Consider the following 22,350-nt stretch of genomic DNA (forward strand, 5'->3'; position numbering starts at 1 on the left):
TAGAGTCAAGGGGGGTGTAGTCTCTCTTTTCAGAAGAGGAAGTGTTCATTATTTGCTTTTGCACTTCGAGCTGTAACCTAGTGTTTTGACACTACATGCGGTGGTTTTTAAATGAAGGCAACAGGAGAGGCAGGAGAATGAGAAGAGAAAGAAAAACCCAGGGAACAGATGACAAGATTCAGTTGTTTTTGATTCTTCCAAAATAACCATGGTATTGAAAAGTGATTCTAAATCACACTTGCTTTTGAGTAATACTTCTGTGAGTTTTTTTTTAATCTATATTTTGAAGCACATGCTTTGAGATTGGATTTGAAATTGGCTTAATACCAAACAAAGTATGACATGTTCTCTTTTCATCAGGATTTACTGTGCTCTCTTGTCTGTTTAGATCTTACAGATTTCATTTTCGTGATGCCTTAATCTTTAGGGTAGATGGGTCCTAACCGAATGGAGCTTTTATCTGAATGGAGTCTTTAGGAAGTGATACCCCTTCCTCGGGTATTTCTAGCTTCTTTGTAACTTGTGCCTTTATGCATTTTTGCATTACTTATTAACATGTTCTGAGTGACTGCTCAGGGTCAGCACCATACAGGTGCTGAGACACACGGGCTCTGCTTAGGGGCACTAAGTTGCATGCTGAGCTGTCCTGCTGCTGCCCACCCCCAGCCCTCCCCTCTCTTCATTGTCATGGAGGTTGTTACTGTTCTCTCATAACCTAGACCTTTCTGCTTATGCATCTAGTCCTATTGTCTCACCTCTCTCTCTCTCTCTCTCTCTCTCTCTCTCTCTCTCTCTCTCTCTCTCTCTCTCTCTCCTCCACCCTCCCTCCCTCCCTCCTTCCTTCCTTTCTATTCATTATTTTATTTATTTACATTTCAAATGTTGTCCTCCTTCCTGGTCTCCACTCTGCAATCCCACCATCCTACATCCCATCCCTCTCCTTTTGGCCTCTATGACGGTGCTCCTTCACCCACCTTCCCACTCCCACCTCACTGCTCTAGCATCCACCTGTACTGGGGTATCAAGCCTCCACAGGATCAAGGGCCTCCCCTCTCATTGATGCCAGAGAATGCCATCCTCTGTTATATATGTGGCTGGAGCCATGGGTCCCTCCATGTGTACTCTTTGGTTGGAGGTTTAGTCCTTGAGAGCTCTGGGGGGGGTCTGGTTGGTTGATATTGTTGTTCTTCCTATGGGGGTGCAAACCCCTGACCATTTTAAGTGCCTTGCCCTTGCAGGTAGCATTTTTTGCTACTTGCTATATACATAAGCACATAAATATCACACTGCAACTCTTCTTGAAACGCAAAACAGAAACTCCTTGACCTTTGTTCCCCTTCACCGCCCCACAAACTGTTTCCCTTACCACCAAACCTATTACAACAGTTTCTCACTCTTCCTCTCTCCATTTCTTCCCACTGCACACCGACAGAAGCAGCTTACTCCAATCATAGATTTTTCTTGAGTACTCACGGAATACACTTCTGCCAAGTTCAACAACCATCCCATGACACTTTGAGCTAAAACAAATTCTTCCTTTCTTAGATTGTTTCTGTCTGCCATTCTCTCATGATGACAAGAAATCCCAGGTGCAGTGTGCTACCCTGACTTTATCACCTTTCACTGGCTCACTGCTTTGGTGTGTGATAGTACCCTGCTTCAGTCAGGATGCCTGTCTCTCATGGGATCTTCCTTAAGCTTCCTGTCTGGGTGCGTATGTAGTGAGATGGCAAGGAGGACCCATTTCCATACAGGACATTCTTGAAAATTTTAGCAACTTCTAGATGGTTGTCACAACCTTACAACTTCTGGGTGCGTGCTGTCCCCTGCCTACAGGCTTGTAGTCACCTTCTTCTTCCCCTATTATGGCCTGTCTTGCTTATGTAGGCTTCAGACTGGACACACAAAGTAACATCCTTTCAGCTCACCCAGGTCTCATGTTTGTAAAGTCACATGCCTGTAATACATTTTACTTTTCTAACCAAACGCTGTTGGATATGTCGTTATTGGGCATTTCCGCTCAATATATTCCAATGGGAAGGAATTGTCATAGGAGGCATTGAAGACAGGCTCCACTAAGGGCACTGGATGAGCAGAATCCAGTGGTCAATTTCAAGCACTTCGCTTCTTCTTTCTGTACACAAGGAGTGAGCTGCTTCAAAACACTGAAACGAGCCCCGCTCTTCTATCCAAGCCTCCCAGAAACCTAGTTAAAATCCACCCAATTCAAAGAAGTCCCCCAGAAGCCCTGCGTTATTGTAAATATAATTTGTGCTAACCATTTACCTTCCTTACATACAAAGAGCTTAAATTTAAGCCATCTATGCATGAATTATTTGAACAACTGAACTGCTGAGGGGTGAAATTAAAATGAATGTGTTTAAATAAAGGTAGGCCATGTAAGTAAAGAAAAACGTAATTCAAACTCACAGTTTTATGAAACTGTGCTATGCATATGCATCCCACTGCCAAAAGCAGTCTGAACTGGGCCATAGTTACTGTTTAACATCTTACAGTTCAGCAAATGAAAACTCTTTGGCTTGAACATGTAGGAGATCTCCAAGCTATGGGGGTGCAGGGTGACTGTCAGCCTACTAGTTTAGTTTCTATTGCTGTGATAAACATGCAGACTAGAAGCAACTTGGGTAGAGGGAGGGATTTATTTCACCTTACAACTGGTAGAGTCCATTATTGAAGGAAGTCAGTGCACAAATTCAAGGCAGGAACCTGGAGGCAGGAACTGAAGCAGAGGCCATGGAGGAACATTGCTCATTGATTTGCCCTTCTTGGTTTTTTTAGCCTGATTTATTTTATTTTATTTTATTTTATTTTATTTTTTTAAAACAGAGGAACAGTACCACCCAACAGTGAGCTGGGACCACCCACATCAATTATTAGTTTAAAACCAAAATGCCCTACAGACTTTCCAACCGGCCAGTTGAATTATTCTGATGAAATAATTTTCTCAATTGAGGGTACCTCTTTCCAGAGGACAATAGCTTGTGTCAAGTTGGCAAACTTAAAACAGTACAGCCCAGATTACATATTGCCTCAATTTCAGTCTTGTCCTTAGCCTCTGGTCATGATGCTGCCCAGGGTTCCAAATATATTTCTTGTTTCAGACAGCTTCCAGTGCGGGATAGCTAGTTAGGGAATGCTAGAGACAGTTTGGTACACTGAAGGAGGAAGACAGTTCCCCTGTTAGCTTCTTGTTCTTTTCAGTGATGTCCTAGCATTTATTCTGCATCCCAGCCACAAAATTGTCTTTCTGTGCTACTCAATAAATACAGAGAAAATCCCTGATAGTTACCGTTTGTAGTTTTGATAGGTTTCCCAGACCTAGGTGTACTGTCTCCTTCGCCTGATATTAGTACCAGCCGTGTGTGTCTCCTCATCACTTCAGTATGAGAGGCTGCTCAAGCTACCACCAGCCTCTTCCTTTTGTTCTCCCAGCCACAGAGGCAGGAAGAGCTTTCCAGTTGTGCTTACTTCAGTATTCCTTCTCTGATTCTTCAAAAAATGGTTGTTCAGTAACTTTTATATTGTCTTGATATTTATAATATATTTTAGATCATATATATATTTATAGATAAAAATTTGTAAATATGAACATTTATATTATGTATAATTTTATATCTACAGTATAAATAAAATATTTTATACTAAGTTATCTCTGTAAAAATGCTATTTTAAAAGTGATCCAAGCAGAATGAATGGAGGAACACACACAAGTTTATATATATATATATATACATATACATATATATATATTCCATGTATGTAGTAAAGAGAAACATATTTAGTGAAAATTCTTCTCCTCTGACTTTAATTTCATTGAGTCTGTTTTTGGTCTCTTAGGATAATTATACCTGGTCATAATATATTGCTTTAACAGAGAGGTATTTGGTTAGTGGAGCCGAAAATACAGTTAATTAGTGAAAATGACACATTAATTTATTTTCTTCATCCTCCATCTTTGTTTTTAATGTTAGCATGTGCTTTGAGGAGTAGACAAGGGCTTCTTATGTAGCTCATGTATGTGTTTGTGTGTATGTATGTGTGTATGGAACTCTCTCTCCGTGCACATGTGGGTGCATGCGTATGTGTGTGTGTGTGTATGTGAATCTGTAGTGTGTGTGTGAGAGTGAATCTCTGTGCATGTGTGTGTGTGTGTGTGTGTGTGTGTGTGTGTGTGTGAGTATATGTAAATGATGTGCAGATGTTGGACAGGGGAACTTCCTTGAGTTGATGTGTGTTCTCCATCTTGTTATGAGGTTCCTTTGTTGCTTGTGCTGCTTTACCATGTAACTCCAAGGGTACTGGCCCTTGAACATGAGGGAGATTCTCCTGTTTCTGTCTCCCAGCTCACTGTGAGAGTGCTGTGGTTACAGACACATGCCAACATCGGCATCTCACTTGGGTTGTCAGGATCTGAGCTCAGGCTGGACGACTAAAAGTTTGACTCAGTGCCTTTCAGTTTCTCGTTGTTTAATACTGCTGTGGTATGGCATGACAAGAATATCTTTCTTTTCTCATCCTCACATCCAGTCATTCTAGGTAGCTTGCCATCTTCAGTTTATGGCTCTCGTGAGACCCAGAGGTCATTCGGAATGTGATATGCAATGTCTAGTCATTTAATTTTTATCAGGAAGGGGATTCGCTGAGATTTTTGTTGTGTTAATTCATTTTCCCCCTCTATATATTTGCATTTTGCTGTAGTTTGTTACCTCTGAGAATTTGTTGAACTTTTTGTTTGTTTGTTTGTTTTTTGAAACAGGATTTTTCTGTGTAGCCCTGACTCTTCTAGAACTCACTCTGTAGACCAGGCTGGCCACGAACTCACAGAGATCTGTCTGCCTCTGCCTCCTGAGTGCATTAAAGGTGTGCACCACACCACCATGCCTATTTTTTCTTCAATATAGTATTTGTTGGAGACTACGACAAAGGCCTGGTTGATTATATTCTTTATTAATCTTTCCTTTAAATTTTTTGGTTTTTTTTGGATTAATTTTGAAGCTACATTATTAGTTAAAGACTTAACTCCTGTGTCTTAAGATTAATCTTCCATGTATCAAGGAAATCAGTAAACATTTGACATTATAATTTCCTTTGATCATTTTGGTATACTGAATAAGATGTTTCTGTATTGTTATTTTCCCCCTTTCTTGTCTGCTTTGATTTTGCTGACATCACATGCAAAATTTCCACAGTGGATTTTCTTTTACTTTTTCTTTTCTATTTTTAATATAATATGCCTTTTTTCAGAATGAATAAATATTTAATAAAATCAGAGTCAAGGGAAAATCCCTATACCATTCGTCTCCCTCCCTCACTCCTGGTCAGGCCATGGGTGCCGGCGTCAGAAGCTGTTTGACCTCAAGTCAGGCACACTATGTATGTAGGGCACCTCAGGAAGCTTCTATATAAGGCCAAGCCACACAGGTCAGGGAAGACCCAGGTACAGACTGGGTAGTCCCACAGGTATAGGTTGAGGGAGCCCAATAGGTAGTGGCCAACAGAGCATCACTGGATCCAGAGGTCCAACAGCCAAGGAGGACCACATCAGGGAGCCTGTGTCTGTGCAGTTCCTTCCAGCCAGCGTGTGCACCCCAGGTCCCACTCTTGCAGGAGTTTGTGCTTGACTGTAGAGTTTTCCAAGCAGAGGTGGACAAAAAGGTTGCCAGCAGCAGTGTGAGCCCACAGTTTCTGGAGCTCATAGTCATGGGCCCACTCACTCAATGTTGCCCCACTTCTGCATTTGGTACTCTTTCTCCAGGTGTGACAGAAGCCCAGCTTGTTCACCGTTAGGGGCACGTCAATCAGGACCAAGGTCAGCAACATGGACTTGAGCTGGGCTACTACAAACTCAATCCCTCACAGGGCCCACATGTTGTAAGAGTATAAGTGGCTGGCAAATACCTCTCATATCTGGGTAGGGAGGCTGGGTCCCCTTATGCTGGTGGAGGAGATGATCTCCATACCATACCTTTTCTTAGCCCACTCTATGATGGGATGATGGGATCCCATTTGTTCTTTTGGAGTTCCACTAATGTCTCTGACTCTCCCACCATGTAGCAGATGGTGTCAGTGTCTAGAAACTTCACAGCTGCCTGGATCAGCTGGTCTTTGTTTCATTAGGTCGGGTTGTCCAAGGATGTGCTGCACTATGTGGTCAGGTGTATGGTGTAGAACTTGATGGTATCCTGCTGGGAGTCCCATTCAGTGGCCACTGTGATGGCCAGGGGCTTGCAGGGGACGGTAAAAAGCTTGGCATAGGGAGTTTTCAGCTTTCTGTGGTCTAGGTTTATCTCAAAGTCACCTTCACCCCGTGAGATGCTGACATTCTGATAAAAACCTCTTCCTTTCAAGGGTTCAAAGACCCCAGGCTTTCCAATACACTGCCTCATGACACTTAACATAATACATCTTTCAATAGTGTTTTTAACCTAGCATATGCATTCGCTGGTCATCTGTTTAACTCTGCAGTTATCTTATTTTACTATTTACTTATTCAGTATAAACTTCACTGTATCCCCTTCCCGTTCCTTCATCAGACTGACAGCTTTTGTGTTTCCCTCTTCCCAATACTTCTGAAGACCACAGAAATATTAGCTAAGATTTAGTTATTTCCCATGGTAAACTTAATCACTCCTCTCCCCATTCCTGATAGAATCCAGCAGTTCCTCGAAGCCTCACTCAGCCCTTCATCAGTGTTGTTTTGCTGTGCATTTTGCCTGGTGGGGAGGCACATGCAGTTAGAGACATGCAAGGGCTTCTTTCATAAACAATCATCCAGGATTCATCACATCTCAGCATTCTCCTGCCTCTGTATCTGCCCCACTAGGACACCTCCTTTCATAGGTGCAATTGGAGGTCTCTACTTCTAATCAAGCCTGCTCTCTGTCTTTCATTGTATCACCACACTACCTCCTGATGTTGTTCATGGCTGCTGAACTGGATTCATTTATTTTGCTAGCAGGTGACAATTGATGCCACAATAGAAGGCTACATTGTAGGCTCAGTCCATCAGCCCAAACTGGGCCAGTTTTAGTGGTAGTGGTGGTGGTGGTTGTGTGTGTGTGTGTCATTAAAATATTAATATACAATACAAAATAATGGGTTTGATCATAGCATTTTCATATACACAAATCATTACCCTTGATTCTTATTCATTTTCTTCTAAAACTCTCCCCTTTCTTGATGGTTATCTTCTTTCCAAATGGTCTCCTCTTCTGCCATTTATTTATTTATTTATTTATTTATTTATTTATTTATTTATTTATTTATTGACATGGTTTCAGTATGACATTTTGGCTGGCCTGAAACTCACCATGTAGAGCAGACTGGCTCCAGTGCATCCAGATCCACTTGTGTCTACCTCTTGCTTTCACTACATACATATTCTTCACTTTTCTCACTCTTCCTGTTGAAAGTAAGTCTTAGTCCTCTTCTCTCTCCTGCTCCCCTTTCTACTTTCAAGGCCTCTCCTCCCCCCATCCCCCATCCCTCCCTCCATGTCCTGTGTAGGCATGTGCACAGAGTGCATGTGGAGGTCAGAGGACAAGTTAAAGGGAATGGTTCTCTCCCTCACCTTGTGAAATTGAGCTTGCCTTCAGCCTTGGGTGACAAGATCTCTCATTTGTTGACCCATCTCTTCAGTTTCTAACTTAATTTTTGTAAGTCAAATGTGCCTAGAAATTCATCTGTTTCCTCTACATATTCAAGTTTTTCTAGAATACTAGCTTTCAAAACATTCATTAACAACCGTCTGGAGTTCATTGGAAGAAAAACAAGTCAGAATAAATGAAGAGAAAAAGACAAGTAGTGAGGCGTGCTATGTCAGGAAAGGCAGAAGCGTGAAAGGTTTGAAAAGATGATAAAAGAAAAGGAAAAACCAAACAAAGATCTCCTAATACTAAGACATTTCAAAACAGTATAAATGTAAGAGTTGAATGAAATTTCATTGAAACATGAGTTTTAAATCCAAATAAAGCAATGTCAAAATGCTACCGAAAGCAGAGTAAAGGGAAATAGAGGGATGTGTGAATTAAAGGGAGATACAAAAATAAGCAATTTAAAAATATGGTAAATTAAAAACATACCATTTTTTTATTAACTTGAGTATTTCTTATATACATTTCGAGTGTTATTCCCTTTCCCGGTATCCGGGCAAACATCCCCCTCCCCCCTCCCCTTCCTTATGGGTGTTCCCCTCCCAACCCTCCCCCCATTGCCGCCCTCCCCCCACCAGTCTAGTTCATTGGGGGTTCAGTCTTAGCAGGACCCAGGGCTTCCCCTTCCACTGGTGCTCTTACTAGGCTATTCATTGCTACCTATGAGGTCAGAGTCCAGGGTCAGTCCATGTATAGTCTTTAGTTAGTGGCTTAGTCCCTGGAAGCTCTGGTTGCTTGGCATTGTTGTACATATGGGGTCTCGAGCCCCTTCAAGCTCTTCCAGTTCTTTCTCTGATTCCTTCAACGGGGGTTCTATTCTCAGTTCAGTGGTATGCTGCTGGTATTCGCCTCTGTATTTGCTGTATTCTGGCTGTGTCTCTCAGGAGCGATCTACATCCGGCTCCTGTCGGTCTGCACTTCTTTGCTTCATCCATCTTGTCTAATTGGGTGGCTGTATATGTATGGGCCACATGTGGGGCAGGCTCTGAATGGGTGTTCCTTCAGTCTCTGTTTTAATCTTTGCCTCTCTCTTCCCTGCCAAGGGTATTCTTGTTCCCCTTTTAAAGAAGGAGTGAAGCATTCACGTTTTGATCATCCGTCTTGAGTTTCATTTGTTCTAGGCATCTAGGGTAATTCAAGCATTTGGGCTAATAGCCACTTATCAATGAGTGCATACCATGTATGTCTTTCTGTGATTGGGTTAGCTCACTCAGGATGATGTTTTCCAGTTCCAACCATTTGCCTACGAATTTCATAAAGTCGTTGTTTTTGATAGCTGAGTAATATTCCATTGTGTAGATGTACCACATTTTCTGTATCCATTCCTCTGTTGAAGGGCATCTGGGTTCTTTCCAGCTTCTGGCTATTATAAATAAGGCTGCAATGAACATAGTGGAGCACGTGTCTTTTTTATATGTTGAGGCATCTTTTGGGTATATGCCCAAGAGAGGTATAGCTGGATCCTCAGGCAGTTCAATGTCCAATTTTCTGAGGATCCTCCAGACTGATTTCCAGAATGGTTGTACCAGTTTGCAACCCCACCAACAATGGAGGAGTGTTTCTCTTTCTCCACATCCTCGCCAGCATCTGCTGTCACCTGAGTTTTTGATCTTAGCCATTCTCACTGGTGTGAGGTGAAATCTCAGGGTTGTTTTGATTTGCATTTCCCTTATGACTAAAGATGTTGAACATTTCTTTAGGTGTTTCTCAGCCATTTGGCATTCCTCAGCTGTGAATTCTTTGTTTAGCTCTGAGCCCCATTTTTTAATAGGGTTATTTGTTTCCCTGCGGTCTAACTTCTTGAGTTCTTTGTATATTTTGGATATAAGGCCTCTATCTGTTGTAGGATTGGTAAAGATCTTTTCCCAATCTGTTGGTTGCCGTTTTGTCCTAAACACAGTGTCCTTTCCTTACGGAAGCTTTGCAGTTTTATGAGATCCCATTTGTCGATTCTTGATCTTAGAGCGTAAGCCATTGGTGTTTTGTTCAGGAAATTTTTTCCAGTGCCCATGTGTTCCAGATGGTTCCCTAGTTTTTCTTCTATTAGTTTGAGTGTGTCTGGTTTGATGTGGAGGTCCTTGATCCACTTGGACTTAAGCTTTGTACAGGGTGATAAGCATGGATCGATCTGCATTCTTTTACATGTTGCCCTCCAGTTGAACCAGCACCATTTGCTGAAAATGCTATCTTTTTTCCATTGGATGGTTTTGGCTCCTTTGTCAAAAATCAAGTGACCATAGGTGTGTGGGTTCATTTCTGGGTCTTCAATTCTATTCCATTGGTCTATCTGTCTGTCTCTGTACCAATACCATGCAGTTTTTATCACTATTGCTCTGTAATACTGCTTGAGTTCAGGGACAGTGATTCCCCCTGAAGTCCTTTTATTGTTGAGGATAGCTTTAGCTATCCTGGGTTTTTTGTTATTCCAGATGAATTTGCAAATTGTTCTGTCTAACTCTTTGAAGAATTGGATTGGTATTTTGATGGGGATTGCATTGAATCTGTAGATCGCTTTTGGTAAAATGGCCATTTTTACTATATTAATCCTGCCAATCCATGAGCATGGGAGATCTTTCCATCTTCTGAGGTCTTCTTCAATTTCCTTCTTCAGTGTCTTGAAGTTCTTATTGTACAGATCTTTTACTTCCTTGGTTAAAGTCACACCGAGGTACTTTATATTATTTGGGTCTATTATGAAGGGTGTCGTTTCCCTAATTTCTTTCTTGGCTTGTTTCTCTTTTGTATAGAGGAAGGCAACTGATTTATTTGAGTTAATTTTATACCCAGCCACTTTGCTGAAGTTGTTTATCAGCTTTAGTAGTTCTCTGGTGGAACTTTTGGGATCACTTAAATATACTATCATATCATCTGCAAATAGTGATATTTTGACTTCTTCTTTTCCGATCTGTATCCCCTTGACCTCCTTTTGTTGTCTGATTGCTCTGGCTAGAACTTCAGGAACTATATTGAATAAATAGGGAGAGAGTGGGCAGCCTTGTCTAGTCCCTGATTTTAGTGGGATTGCTTCAAGTTTCTCTCCATTTAGTTTAATGTTAGCAACTGGTTTGCTGTATATGGCTTTTACTATGTTTAGGTGTGGGCCTTGAATTCCTACTCTTTCCAGGACTTTTATCATGAAGGGGTGTTGAATTTTGTCAAATGCTTTTTCAGCGTCTAATGAAATGATCATGTAATTTTGTTCTTTCAGTTTGTTTATATAATGGACCACGTTGATGGTTTTCCGTATATTAAACCATCCCTGCATGCCTGGGATGAAGCCTACCTGGTCATGGTGGATGATTGTTTTGATGTGCTCTTGAATTCGGTTTGCCAGAATTTTATTGAGTATTTTTGCGTCGATATTCATAAGGGAAATTGGTCTGAAGTTCTCTTTCTTTGTTGTGTCTTTGTGTGGTTTAGGTATAAGAGTAATTGTGGCTTCGTAGAAGGTATTCGGTAGTGATCCATCTGTTTCAGTTTTGTGGAATAGTTTAGATAATATTGGTATGAGGTCTTCTATGAAGGTTTGATAGAATTCTGCACTAAACCCGTCTGGACCTGGGCTCTTTTTGGTTGGGAGACCTTTAATGACTGCTTCTATTTCCTTAGGAGTTATGGGGTTGTTTAACTGGTTTATCTGTTCCTGATTTAACTTCGGTACCTGGTATCTGTCTAGGAAATTGTCCATTTCCTGAAGATTTTCAAGTTTTGTTGAATATAGGTTTTTATAGTAAGATCTGATGATTTTTTTGAATTTCCTCTGAATCTGTTGTTATGTCTCCCTTTTCATTTCTGATTTTGTTAATTTGGACGCACTCTCTGTGTCCTCTCATTAGTCTGGCTAAGGGTTTATCTATCTTGTTGATTTTCTCAAAGAACCAACTTTTGGTTCTGTTGATTCTTTCTATGGTCCTTTTTGTTTCTACTTGGTTGATTTCTGCTCTGAGTTTGATTATTTCCTGCCTTCTACTCCTCCTGGGTGTATTTGCTTCTTTTTGTTTTAGAGCTTTTAGGTGTGCTGTCAAGCTGCTGACATATGCTCTTTCCTGTTTCTTTCTGCAGGCACTCAGAGCTATGAGTTTTCCTCTTAGCACAGCTTTCATTGTGTCCCATAAGTTTGGGTATGTTGTACCTTCATTTTCATTAAATTCTAAAAAGTTTTTAATTTCTTTCTTTATTTCTTCCTTGACCAGGTTATCATTGAGTAGAGCATTGTTCAATTTCCACGTATATGTGGGCATTCTTCCTTGATTGTTATTGAAGACCAGTTTTAGGCCGTGGTGGTCCGATAGCACGCATGGGATTATTTCTATCTTTCTGTACCTGTTGAGGCCCGTTTTTTGACCAATTATATGGTCAATTTTGGAGAAAGTACCATGAGGAGCTGAGAAGAAGGTATATCCTTTTGCTTTAGGATAGAATGTTCTATAAATATCCGTTAAGTCCATTTGGCTCATGACTTCTCTTAGTCTGTCTACATCTCTGTTTAATTTCTGTTTCCATGATCTGTCCATCGATGAGAGTGGGGTGTTGAAATCTCCCACTATTATTGTGTGAGGTGCAATGTGTGTTTTGAGCTTTAGTAAGGTTTCTTTTACATATGTAGGTGCCCTACATATTTGGGGCATAGATATTTAGGATTGAGAGTTCATCTTGGTGGATTTTTCCTTTGATGAATATGAAGTGTCCTTCCTTATCTTTTTTGATGACTTTTAGTTGAAAATTGATTTTATTTGATATTAGAATGGCTACTCCAGCTTGCTTCTTCTGACCATTTGCTTGGAAAATTGTTTTCCAGCCTTTCACTCTGAGGTAATGTCTGTCTTTGTCTCTGAGGTGTGTTTCCTGTAGGCAGCAGAATGCAGGGTCCTCGTTGGGTATCCAGTTTGTTAATCTATGTCTTTTTATTGGGGAGTTGAGGTCATTGATATTGAGAGATATTAAGGAATAGTGATTATTGCTTCCCGTTATCTTCATATTTGGATGTGAGGTTATGTTTGTGTGCTTTCATTCTCTTTGTTTTGTTGCCAAGACGATTAGTTTCTTGCTTCTTCTAGGGTTTAGCTTGCCTCCTTATGTTGGGCTTTACCATTTATTATCCTTTGTAGTGCTGGATTTGTAGAAAGATATTGTGTAAATTTGGTTTTGTCATGGAATATCTTGGTTTCTCCATCTATGTTAATTGAGAGTTTTGCAGGATACAGTAACCTGGGCTGGCATTTGTGTTCTCTTAGGGTCTGTATGACATCAGTCCAGGATCTTCTGGCCTTCATAGTTTCTGGCGAGAAGTCTGGTGTGATTCTGATAGGTCTGCCTTTATATGTTACTTGACCTTTTCCCCTTACTGCTTTTAATATTCTTTCTTTATTTTGTGCGTTTGGTGTTTTGACTATTATGTGACGGGAGGTGTTTCTTTTCTGGTCCAATCTATTTGGAGTTCTGTAGGCTTCTTATATGCCTATGGGTATCTCTTTTTTTAGGTTAGGGAAGTTTTCTTCTATGATTTTGTTGAAGATATTTACTGGTCCTTTGAGCTGGGAGTCTTCACTCTCTTCTATACCTATTATCCTTAGGTTTGATCTTCTCATTGAGTCCTGGATTTCCTGTATGTTTTGGACCAGTAGCTTTTTCCGCTTTACATTATCTTTGACAGTTGAGTCAATGATTTCTATGGAATCTTCTGCTCCTGAGATTCTCTCTTCCATCTCTTGTAGTCTGTTGGTGAAGCTTGTATCTACAGCTCCTTGTCTCTTCCTTTGGTTTTCTATATCTAGGGTTGTTTCCATGTGTTCTTTCTTGATTGCTTCTATTTCCATTTTTAGTTCCTTCAACTGTTTGATTGTGTTTTCCTGGAATTTTTTCAGGGATTTTTGTGATTCTTTCAGGGATTTTTGCGATTCCTCTCTGTAGGCTTCTACTTGTTTATTAATGTTTTCCTGTGTTTCCCTAAGGGAGTTCTTCACGTCTTTCTTGAAGTCCTCCAGCATCATGATCAAATATGATTTTGAAACTAGATCTTGCTTTTCTGGTGTGTTTGGATATTCCATGTTTGTTTTGGTGGGAGAATTGGGCTCCGATGATGCCATGTAGTCTTGGTTTCTGTTGCTTGGGTTCCTGCGCTTGCCTCTCGCCATCAGGTTATCTCTAGTGTTACTTTGTTCTGCTATTTCTGACAGTGGCTAGACTGTCCTATAAGCCTGTGTGTCAGGAGTGCTGTAGACCTGTTTTCCTCTCTTTCAGTCAGTTATGGGAACAGAGTGTTCTGCTTTCGGGCGCGTAGTTTTCCTCTCTACAGGTCTTCAGCTGTTCCTGTGGGCCTGTGTCTTGAGTTCACCAGGCCGCTTTCTTGCAGCAGAAAGGTTGGTCTTACCTGTGGTCCCGAGGCTCAAGTTCGCTCGCGGGGTGCTGCCCACGGGCTCTCTGCAGCGGCAGCAACCAGGAAGACCTGTGCCGCCCCTTCTGGGAGCTTCAGTGCACCAGGGTTCCAGATGGCCTTTGGTGTTTTCCTCTGGCGTCCGAGATGTGTATGTAGAGTGCAGTCTCTTCTGGTTTCCCAGGCGTGTCTGCCTCTCTGAGGGTTTAGCTCTCCCTCCCACGGGATTTGGGTGCAGAGAACTGTTTATCAGGTCTGTTTCCTTCAGGTTCCGGCGGTGTCTCAGGCAGGGGTCTTGCCGCTCCTGGGCCCTCCCCCACGGGAGCCCAGAGGCCTTATACAGTTTCCTCTTGGGCCAGGGATGTGGGCAGGGGTGGGCAGTGTTGGTGGTCTCTTCTGCTCTGCAGCCTTAGGAGTGCCCACCTGACCAGGCGGTGAGGTCTCTTTCCCACAGGGTCTGGGAGCAGAGAGCTGCTGCGGGCCAGGATCCGCGTGTCAAAACATACCATTTTTAAAGTATAGGAAAGGGAATGGCCAAAGACATAGAACAAAAAAAGAGTTTATTGGGGTTGGGGATTTAGCTCAGTGGTAGAGCGCTTGCCTAGGAAGCGCAAGGCCCTGGGTTCGGTCCCCAGCTCTGAAAAAAAATAAAAGAGTTTATTTCTAGTTTGTAGAAAATTGGAGCCTGACAATTTGTACCAGGCAAAGGGCCATTTGAACTTGTGAACTCTTGTCTGTTAGGGGTTTATACTTTATTGAATATGTTTTGGACAAGTATATGTTGTCTACTAGATCTTGCCTCCCTTCCCTGGGTACATGGGTCTTGTGCTGGACACTCTCCTTTGTGTAGTCTGTGGCCTCCTTCTTCTTACATCCTCTGAGGGGATTTATGCCTTAGCTGAGGATGTGTCCTAGGGGTGCCTGGGCGTATGGGAAGCAACCACCCTGTTGCTGTACAGATGGAGGGGCTGTCTTTAGATTCTCACATTTCATACTCTCAATACTGATATATAAGTCCTTCCACCCAGGAGATGCAACTACGCATGTCAAAAAGATTGCTGGGACATCAGGGTTTTGGATCCTACAGTAGTGAACAGCAGAGAAAAGAGGTGGCTCCAAGTCTCACTTTCATGCTGATCTTGGGATATTCAACTCCAAGATTATTTTGGCTTGTGGCGAGCTTTGCCAGCATAAGGTGAAATGGCTTTTCCCAGTGCACTTGGCTGAGCTGGACCCTCCTGCCCTCTTCACATCTCAGCTTGTGACTGCCTGACCCTCCTAGGCTCAACTGGCACCAGGTTATGATTATCCTGGCATTGTGGCAGATTAAACTTCAGCCTGCTTTCTTGTAGCTGCTGTCCACCATGCCGTGCAAAACCTATAGTAGCTCAGATTTGTGCAGTAGACTCAAAAATGTCATCTAGTTCCTGCCTTCTAAGTCATAGTGACAAAGCAGGGCTTCTGTTCAACTGCCAACCCATCACCAGAGAATTACCATATCACCAAACCCACAGTGAGTTTTGAGGCTTTGGTGGGCTTTGGCTTTGTCCTGAGATCTGACGGGCAGATTCTTTCTATCTGATCTATGTGGCTTTCCTTCAGGCAGAGCCTTCTTCTCCCTGTGTAGTGAGTCACGCAGTTGCAGCTATGCTAAGCCTGGCTCCATTTCTCTGTGTCATCTGTCCTTTACCCAACTCTCTCAGGCATCCTCTCTGTGCTTTTTCAAATTCTGGAAGCACTTCCTGTCCTTCTCCCTTTGCAACGCAGTCTAGTCTCCGTCAGTCTGACTGCCCTTCATTAGTCACAATTGCAATTTGCTGTCTTACTCAGAACCTAATACCAACTTCTTAAGAGCATCTGTAGACCGAGATATGGCTCAGTGCTAGAGAACACTCCCAGAACTGACAAAAACATGGGCTAGATTCCAGCACCACAGGGGAAAATATTTTATTGTTATTATTATTTTCTAATCACACCTCATGAATACATCAGAAGAAATGGCGGAATTATCATTAAGCAGATAAAAGCCACTTAGGGATATTTTCACATTCCATGTTCTCATAATCTAGGAAACAAGACAGATCTAGGACTCAGTCAGTGCACTTTTAGGCTCATTCAATATTGAATCAAAAACAAATGTCTGACAATCATAATTTTTTTTGCCAAGTGAGATGTCTTATTCTTACCCCACCAAATGAAGGTGCAGAACAGCACAGCCAGTTGTGCAGAGAAAGCAGGAAGATGGAGGTTTCAAAGCCTGGAGTGAATTCGCTTGTTTTAGTGTCTTCTGAACATAATGCCAGGTAACATGGAAATCAACAAGAGACATAAATGACTGACCTCAAAGGTACTTGGCTGGTCAAACTAAAATACAAAGCCTCCATGTTATGATTCAGAAGGTAGATTAAAGAAAGCTGCAATATAGGCCATTTTATTCATTTCATTATATGTCCTTTTAATATTCTATTTATTGTTTACTAAGATCATCCCGGGATAGTAAGGGGTCTTTATTGTGCTCATTGGTCTTGCGAGAGTAATTCAGGGAATGAGTTCTGGGTTTACGCTCTGCTGTTCCAGCATTTAAATAGTCTATGGAATACGGGTGGGTGAGTGGCTTTAATCTAGAAGCCTTCATAGCTCATTCTGTGGGTGTCTGCCTCCACATACGCCCACCTCAGATCTTCGTTGTTATGTGATCTTTTCTCTTCCAGCTTTAAAAATATTTCAGCAAAAACAAAAACCATTAGATAATACTCATTCTAGAGTCGAACAGTCCATGTGGCTGGAGTCGCTTCTAATTCCTCCTCTCAGTATTTGCCTGACACAGGATGAATTTTTTCCTCTTCTTTCCTCAGTGGACACCATGATTGTTATTACATTTGGGGTATTGGTAACCCCCTTGCCTATAGACTTATAATCATGCCTGTGAAATTTATTGATGAACTATATAATGTAGTATTTAAAATATTAATCTTGTCTGTGTTAATAGCACCAGCATATTACACTGTCAACATTATTCCATCTATAAATAATGAGAATGAGAACCAATCTTTCTCTCTCTCCAGTTCTATAAGAAACTAAAGTACTTTTCAGGAAAGGTTTTCTAGAAAACTTCAATCACTTTGAATACTTTGCCTTAAGTATTTGATGAGAGAACGTGATGAGGGTGATTTTGATTAAAGCATATATATGAAAATTTTAAAAAACAAGTAAGACAAATACAAAGTATTTGGTGCCATCTTTAGTACCAGATTAAGTAGTATACTGAAAATTTTATTTAAAATGATTTACTGATACTATATAGAAGTACAGTTGGTGACTTTATAGGTTTGTTGGTATTCTGACACCAGATGATGTGGATATAAGAAGTGGTGTGACACTTTAAAGAAGACGAGCTGTGGGTGTTTTTGGTCATGACAGGGAAAGAGATGCATCTCGAGCCATTGTAATGGGCTGGCAGTTGGCAAACATTCTATAGAGGAACTCGGTACATTGTGTAGAACCTTATTGTTTGCGTAGAGTGGTGTGTACTCCTTTAATTTTTAAAAAATTAATTTTAAAAGTGTATGTGGGTGTTTTGCCCACATGTGCATGCAGTGTCTGCAGAGACCAGAAGAGGGTATTGGTTCTCCTGGAACTGGAGTCACAGCTGATTGTGAGCCTCCTCATGAATGCTAGGAATTGAACACTCGTCCTCTAGGAGAGTAGCCAGTGCTCTTAACTGATGAACCGTCTCTCGTTTTTTATAATACAAATATTCATGAATCTAACCTTTCAGGTGTGCTCTCCAATACTTCAAATTACTCTCATGCCAGCTCTCTCTTTAAAAACTCATAGCAACATGTTATCATAGTGTTGGGATAAGAATACGGGAAGTGTTCCTTAGACCTCCTATCCCCTACCCTACCAAAAGTAACAAATGATTCGTCCCATGTTCGAAAGTTCAATGTGAGCTAAGGCTTTTTGAATTTATTTTTAGTGTATTATTTTGTAATTTTTGTACCACGATTCTACCGCAAATGGGGATCCCCAGAAAGGTGCCTCAGCAGAGGAAGTGAGGTGGAGGAAGCATCTTATAGGAGATGCTTTAGGATGAACGCCCGAGAAGAGGCTTAGAAAAACAAAGAAAAAACACTCTAGACAAACAAAAACAAGGACTTGTTAGCGAAGAGGGGAGATAGTAGTCTGGCTTAGTTGTGTCAACAGAGTGGTTCCAGCCTGGGCAGGGGAATTTAGAGACAGAGTAGTCTTCAATGATAATGTTGAATCCTTCCTGTTAATGCGTTATATTTCTATATTTCTGTAGGAATATTTTGGAGTTTTCAATAATATCAAACTATACATAATTAAACATTAAAGTATTTTTATTACTTTTTTATTAACTTAAGTATTTCTTATTTACATTTCGAGTGTTATTCCCTTTCCTGGTTTCCGGGCCAACAGCCCCCTCCCCCTCCCCTTCTGTATGGACTTCCCCTCCCCATCCTCCCCCCATTACCGCCCTCCCCCCAACAATCACGTTCACTGGGGGTTCAGTCTTGGCAGGACCAAGGGCTTCCCCTTCCACTGGTGCTCTTACTAGGCTATTCATTGCTACCTATGAGGTTGGAGCCCAGGGCCAGTCCATGTATAGTCTTTAGGTATAAAGTATTTTTTATTGTATTTAAAAATTTTATTAGCATATGATAATAGTGTGAAAGAGTTTCACTCTTGGATACCCATGCATGCACATAACATACTTCAATCACTTTGAATACCTTTGCCTTAAGTATTTGATAAGAGAGTGTGACTTTGACTAAAGTATATATGTATATGAAAATTTAAAAAATTAAGGTAAATAATAGGAAGTATTTGAGCCATTTTTAGTGCTAGATTAAGTAGTATATTGAAAATATTATTTGAAATGATTTACTGATACTATGTAGAAGTGCAGTTGATAATTTCATATACTAGTTGATAGTCTGACACCTTCCTGATGTCATATTTGTATAGTGTACTTTTGTTGGTAAAATTTTTAGAATTTTTTGTGTTCCATGATCATATTGGCTAGCACTAGAGAATTTTAGTTCTGTTTCAAATCTATATGACTTTTACTTCTTTTTGGTGTCTGATTTCAATGGTTTGGATCTGCAGCACAAGAAGAAATAGAAAAGTTGAGGGCAAAAAACAGTCTTCCTTTTTCTTATCTGATTAGATAGAATCTAGCCTTTTATAAAATAGAATCTTAGTAAATTGCAGTAAGCAAATTAACATCATAGAGTAGCAGCATGTAAATTGTACTTGCAGGATTAGTTGTTTAGTCAAAGCCATATACAGTTGTACACTACCCACCATTATTTTGTTAATGACAGAGTACCTGTATAACACTGTCCTTAGAGAAGCACATGACACAGTCATAAGGCATCCTAGACTGTGTAAGTACAACCTGTGATGTTCCCACAATAGCAAGAATCGCCTATGGTTTCATTTTTCAGATTGTATCCTTGTCCAAGTGACACATGACTACCCATTTGAAATTTGTCATGACCGTGAACAACAGTGGTTGAAATGAATTATAAAAAAAAATTCTACTTGCAGAATTGAGCTGTCTGTGATATCATATGTAAATGAGGAGTGCAGAATCAAATCATAGATTGAACTTCGAAAGAGAAATGTCTTACAAACTCCTGGAATGCTTTCCCAAAGGTGATAATGAACCCAATCCCATATTGTATAGAAAAAGCACAATGGCCTACAAAAATAACTGCAGAGAAGAGAATTAGGCATTTCGAAGAGATGCCTACAGCTGATATTCATGCAGAGTGGCTTGTGCTTAGACTAGTCTACAAATGAGCCTATCAGAGCCAAAGTTATTAGAGATGTCATGTTGACACTTAATTTTATTCTCATAAATGCACCTTATATTCTATAATATCCAAGAACCATCCATTGCTCATCCAAAATGAGCGGAAGCAGACTTATTTACTCCATTGTCTGTCTTCTTTCATGTGGGCTTCTTAAGGTCTCCATTGTAGAATCCTGAAGGTTTTGGTTTTCTCCGCATGGATAGGAGCAAGGGACCTATGGTTACATTTGTCTGCAGCTTCTGCCATGGCTGCTTTCCAGGAAAATATCAGTGCTTTTTTGGCAGGCGCAATCACCCTGGCTCCCTAAAGGTAGCCCTTCCAGTGCCTGAACCTGTGAGAACATTGGCATTCTTACCTGGGTGCTTCACGGGTCATGCATAGCCTCACACAGTCTGCCTGAGTCACCTCTCTTCCTTACCTCCCCCCTCTTCTCTCCACCGTTGTCACATGGGGGTGTTACTCTCACTCTTTCCCTCATCTTTGTCATTTCTCAGACCTTCTTTAACCAGTCAGACCACAGACACGCAAGCAAATACCCAGGGTTTTCTTTTCCTTTGCCAAATTACTAAAGCCAATCTGTAAATTACTACATGCAAATGGATGTGTGCATGGGTCACCCTGAAACCAGTTACAGATACATTTGGCCCGAGTTGGAAACCTGGCTGTCTAGCAATCCCCAACTACAATCTGTCAGTTGGACGTTTCTGCTGTATAATCAACCCAATGTTATATATTAAAATTAATAAAATGTGTGTTAGAAGACACTGAAGTGATTACAATGAGCAAAAAATGTGATCACATTGTCCCTTTTGTTTAGGCTAGCTCCTACTTTACAGACTGGTTTGTCTCCTCATTTATTTTCCAAATTAATTACAATCCAGATCATTACATTTTAGGCACAAATATTTGTTCACCATATTTAAATACATAAATATTCCCTGCCTGGCAGTTAGCAGTAGACATCCAAATGCAAGCAGTGTTTGAGCTGGCTGTGACATTATGTGCAAAGGAGGAGTGGAGAGTTGAATCATGCATTGAGATTTCCAGACACTCAAACATCACGCCCTCTCTACAAGCCCAAGATGAGCATTCGAAAGCCCACGCGGGACTGTGGGTAGCACCACCACTTGTAATTACACACCTCCAGCACTAATGCCGAGAAAGATGATGTTGGATGATGCCTGGGAACATCAGTGTCCTGTGATTATGAGGCATAGCTACCCCTCAATCGCTCTTTGAGATCTCCGCTCTCCAGCATAGTCAAATATCATCCTGTGTGGTGTCATTTTACTAAGTTGGCATGGCAGAGGCTGAGGCAAAGACACTGTCTCATTACTTTATCATTTCTTAAAAGAGACACGATAGTTATGACTCTTATAATTCATTACAACTAGGAGTGTGATATCTCCTTCCAAAAAGACAAATTTTCATTTACAAGACATTTTTCTGAAACCCTGTGCTCGTTTATCACACTGGAAGGTTTGGTGAATAACAGGGTTTTAAAAATTCAATAATTAAGTTTACTTCATCTCTGAAAATTTAATAAGCTCATCTCTCTCCCAGCATATAAACACGAGTATACGTAATTCATTCTTCCGTGCGCATTTGGCCGCAGCACGGTTATATCGGGTTTAATTCACCACTGTATTGTAACCTCAAGGGTTTTAAGTCTTCTCCTTCAAACTGTTGGTTTTATGAGTCACATAAGAAAAATCCGAGAATACACATTGTGGAATAGCTTGAAGTAGGATGGGCTAATGGTTGGATGCAGCGATGTCTTGCAGAAACAAAGCTTTTCATTAGCTCTGAGGGTAATGAAAGCATCATCAGCCTAGCCATCTTTAACTGAGCTTGGGAAGCCAGTCTCCAGCCTGGCTGTGGATCTCTCCACATTGAGAAAAACTGCCTTGGTCCAGGTCAGATGATGAGGGCAGCTCCTCTCCTGTCTTCTAATCAAGAACATTTCAGCCTCATTTCTTAGCTGCTGATTGGATTCGTATCCCTTCCCTTTCTCTTTCGGTTGAAATTGGAGCCATTTTTCAAGGCGTGGCTCAGGAGTTTCCTCTGCAACCTTCTCTGATCCTCTAAGCTTGATTTAATGCCTCCCCTCTCCTCCTAACAGCATTTCTGGTCGCCGCTGCCATTTGACTCTTCACCTTATGCCACTCTGGGTCATTCATCATGGTTTCAAACCAGTTTGTCTGATTTTTCTCAGCTAGACTGAAAAAGCGTTTGGGAGCAGTCCCTGTTTACTTTGTGATTCAGTGACCCAGTGGCTTGTACGGAGGGAATTATTATATGCTCAGAACCTGGAACGAAAGACTCACCAGACTGTATCCTTGTTCCAGGCTATCTCAGCACAGAGCATGTTGAGGCTTGTTTTAATTCTTGATGCAATAGATAGGACTGCAAAGTCAGGTCAATTCAATTCCTAGGCCCATCCTGTATAAAACATTAG

At 41.1% G+C, this 22,350-nt stretch overlaps 1 protein-coding gene and 1 pseudogene; one reads left to right on the forward strand and one right to left on the reverse strand.

Annotated features, from left to right (window-relative positions):
* Erich1 (glutamate-rich 1) overlaps positions 1-22,350 on the forward strand; it is a gene marked incomplete at its 5' end in the record, with an annotated part of 52,793,804 nt that overhangs the window by 36,361,551 nt on the left and 16,409,903 nt on the right.
* Positions 5,563-6,407, reverse strand: Atpaf2-ps1 (ATP synthase mitochondrial F1 complex assembly factor 2, pseudogene 1; annotated as a pseudogene).

This window comes from Rattus norvegicus, chromosome 16, assembly GCF_021556685.1.
Source record: "Rattus norvegicus strain SHRSP/BbbUtx chromosome 16, alternate assembly SHRSP_T2T, whole genome shotgun sequence".
Lineage (NCBI taxonomy): Eukaryota > Metazoa > Chordata > Mammalia > Rodentia > Muridae > Rattus > Rattus norvegicus.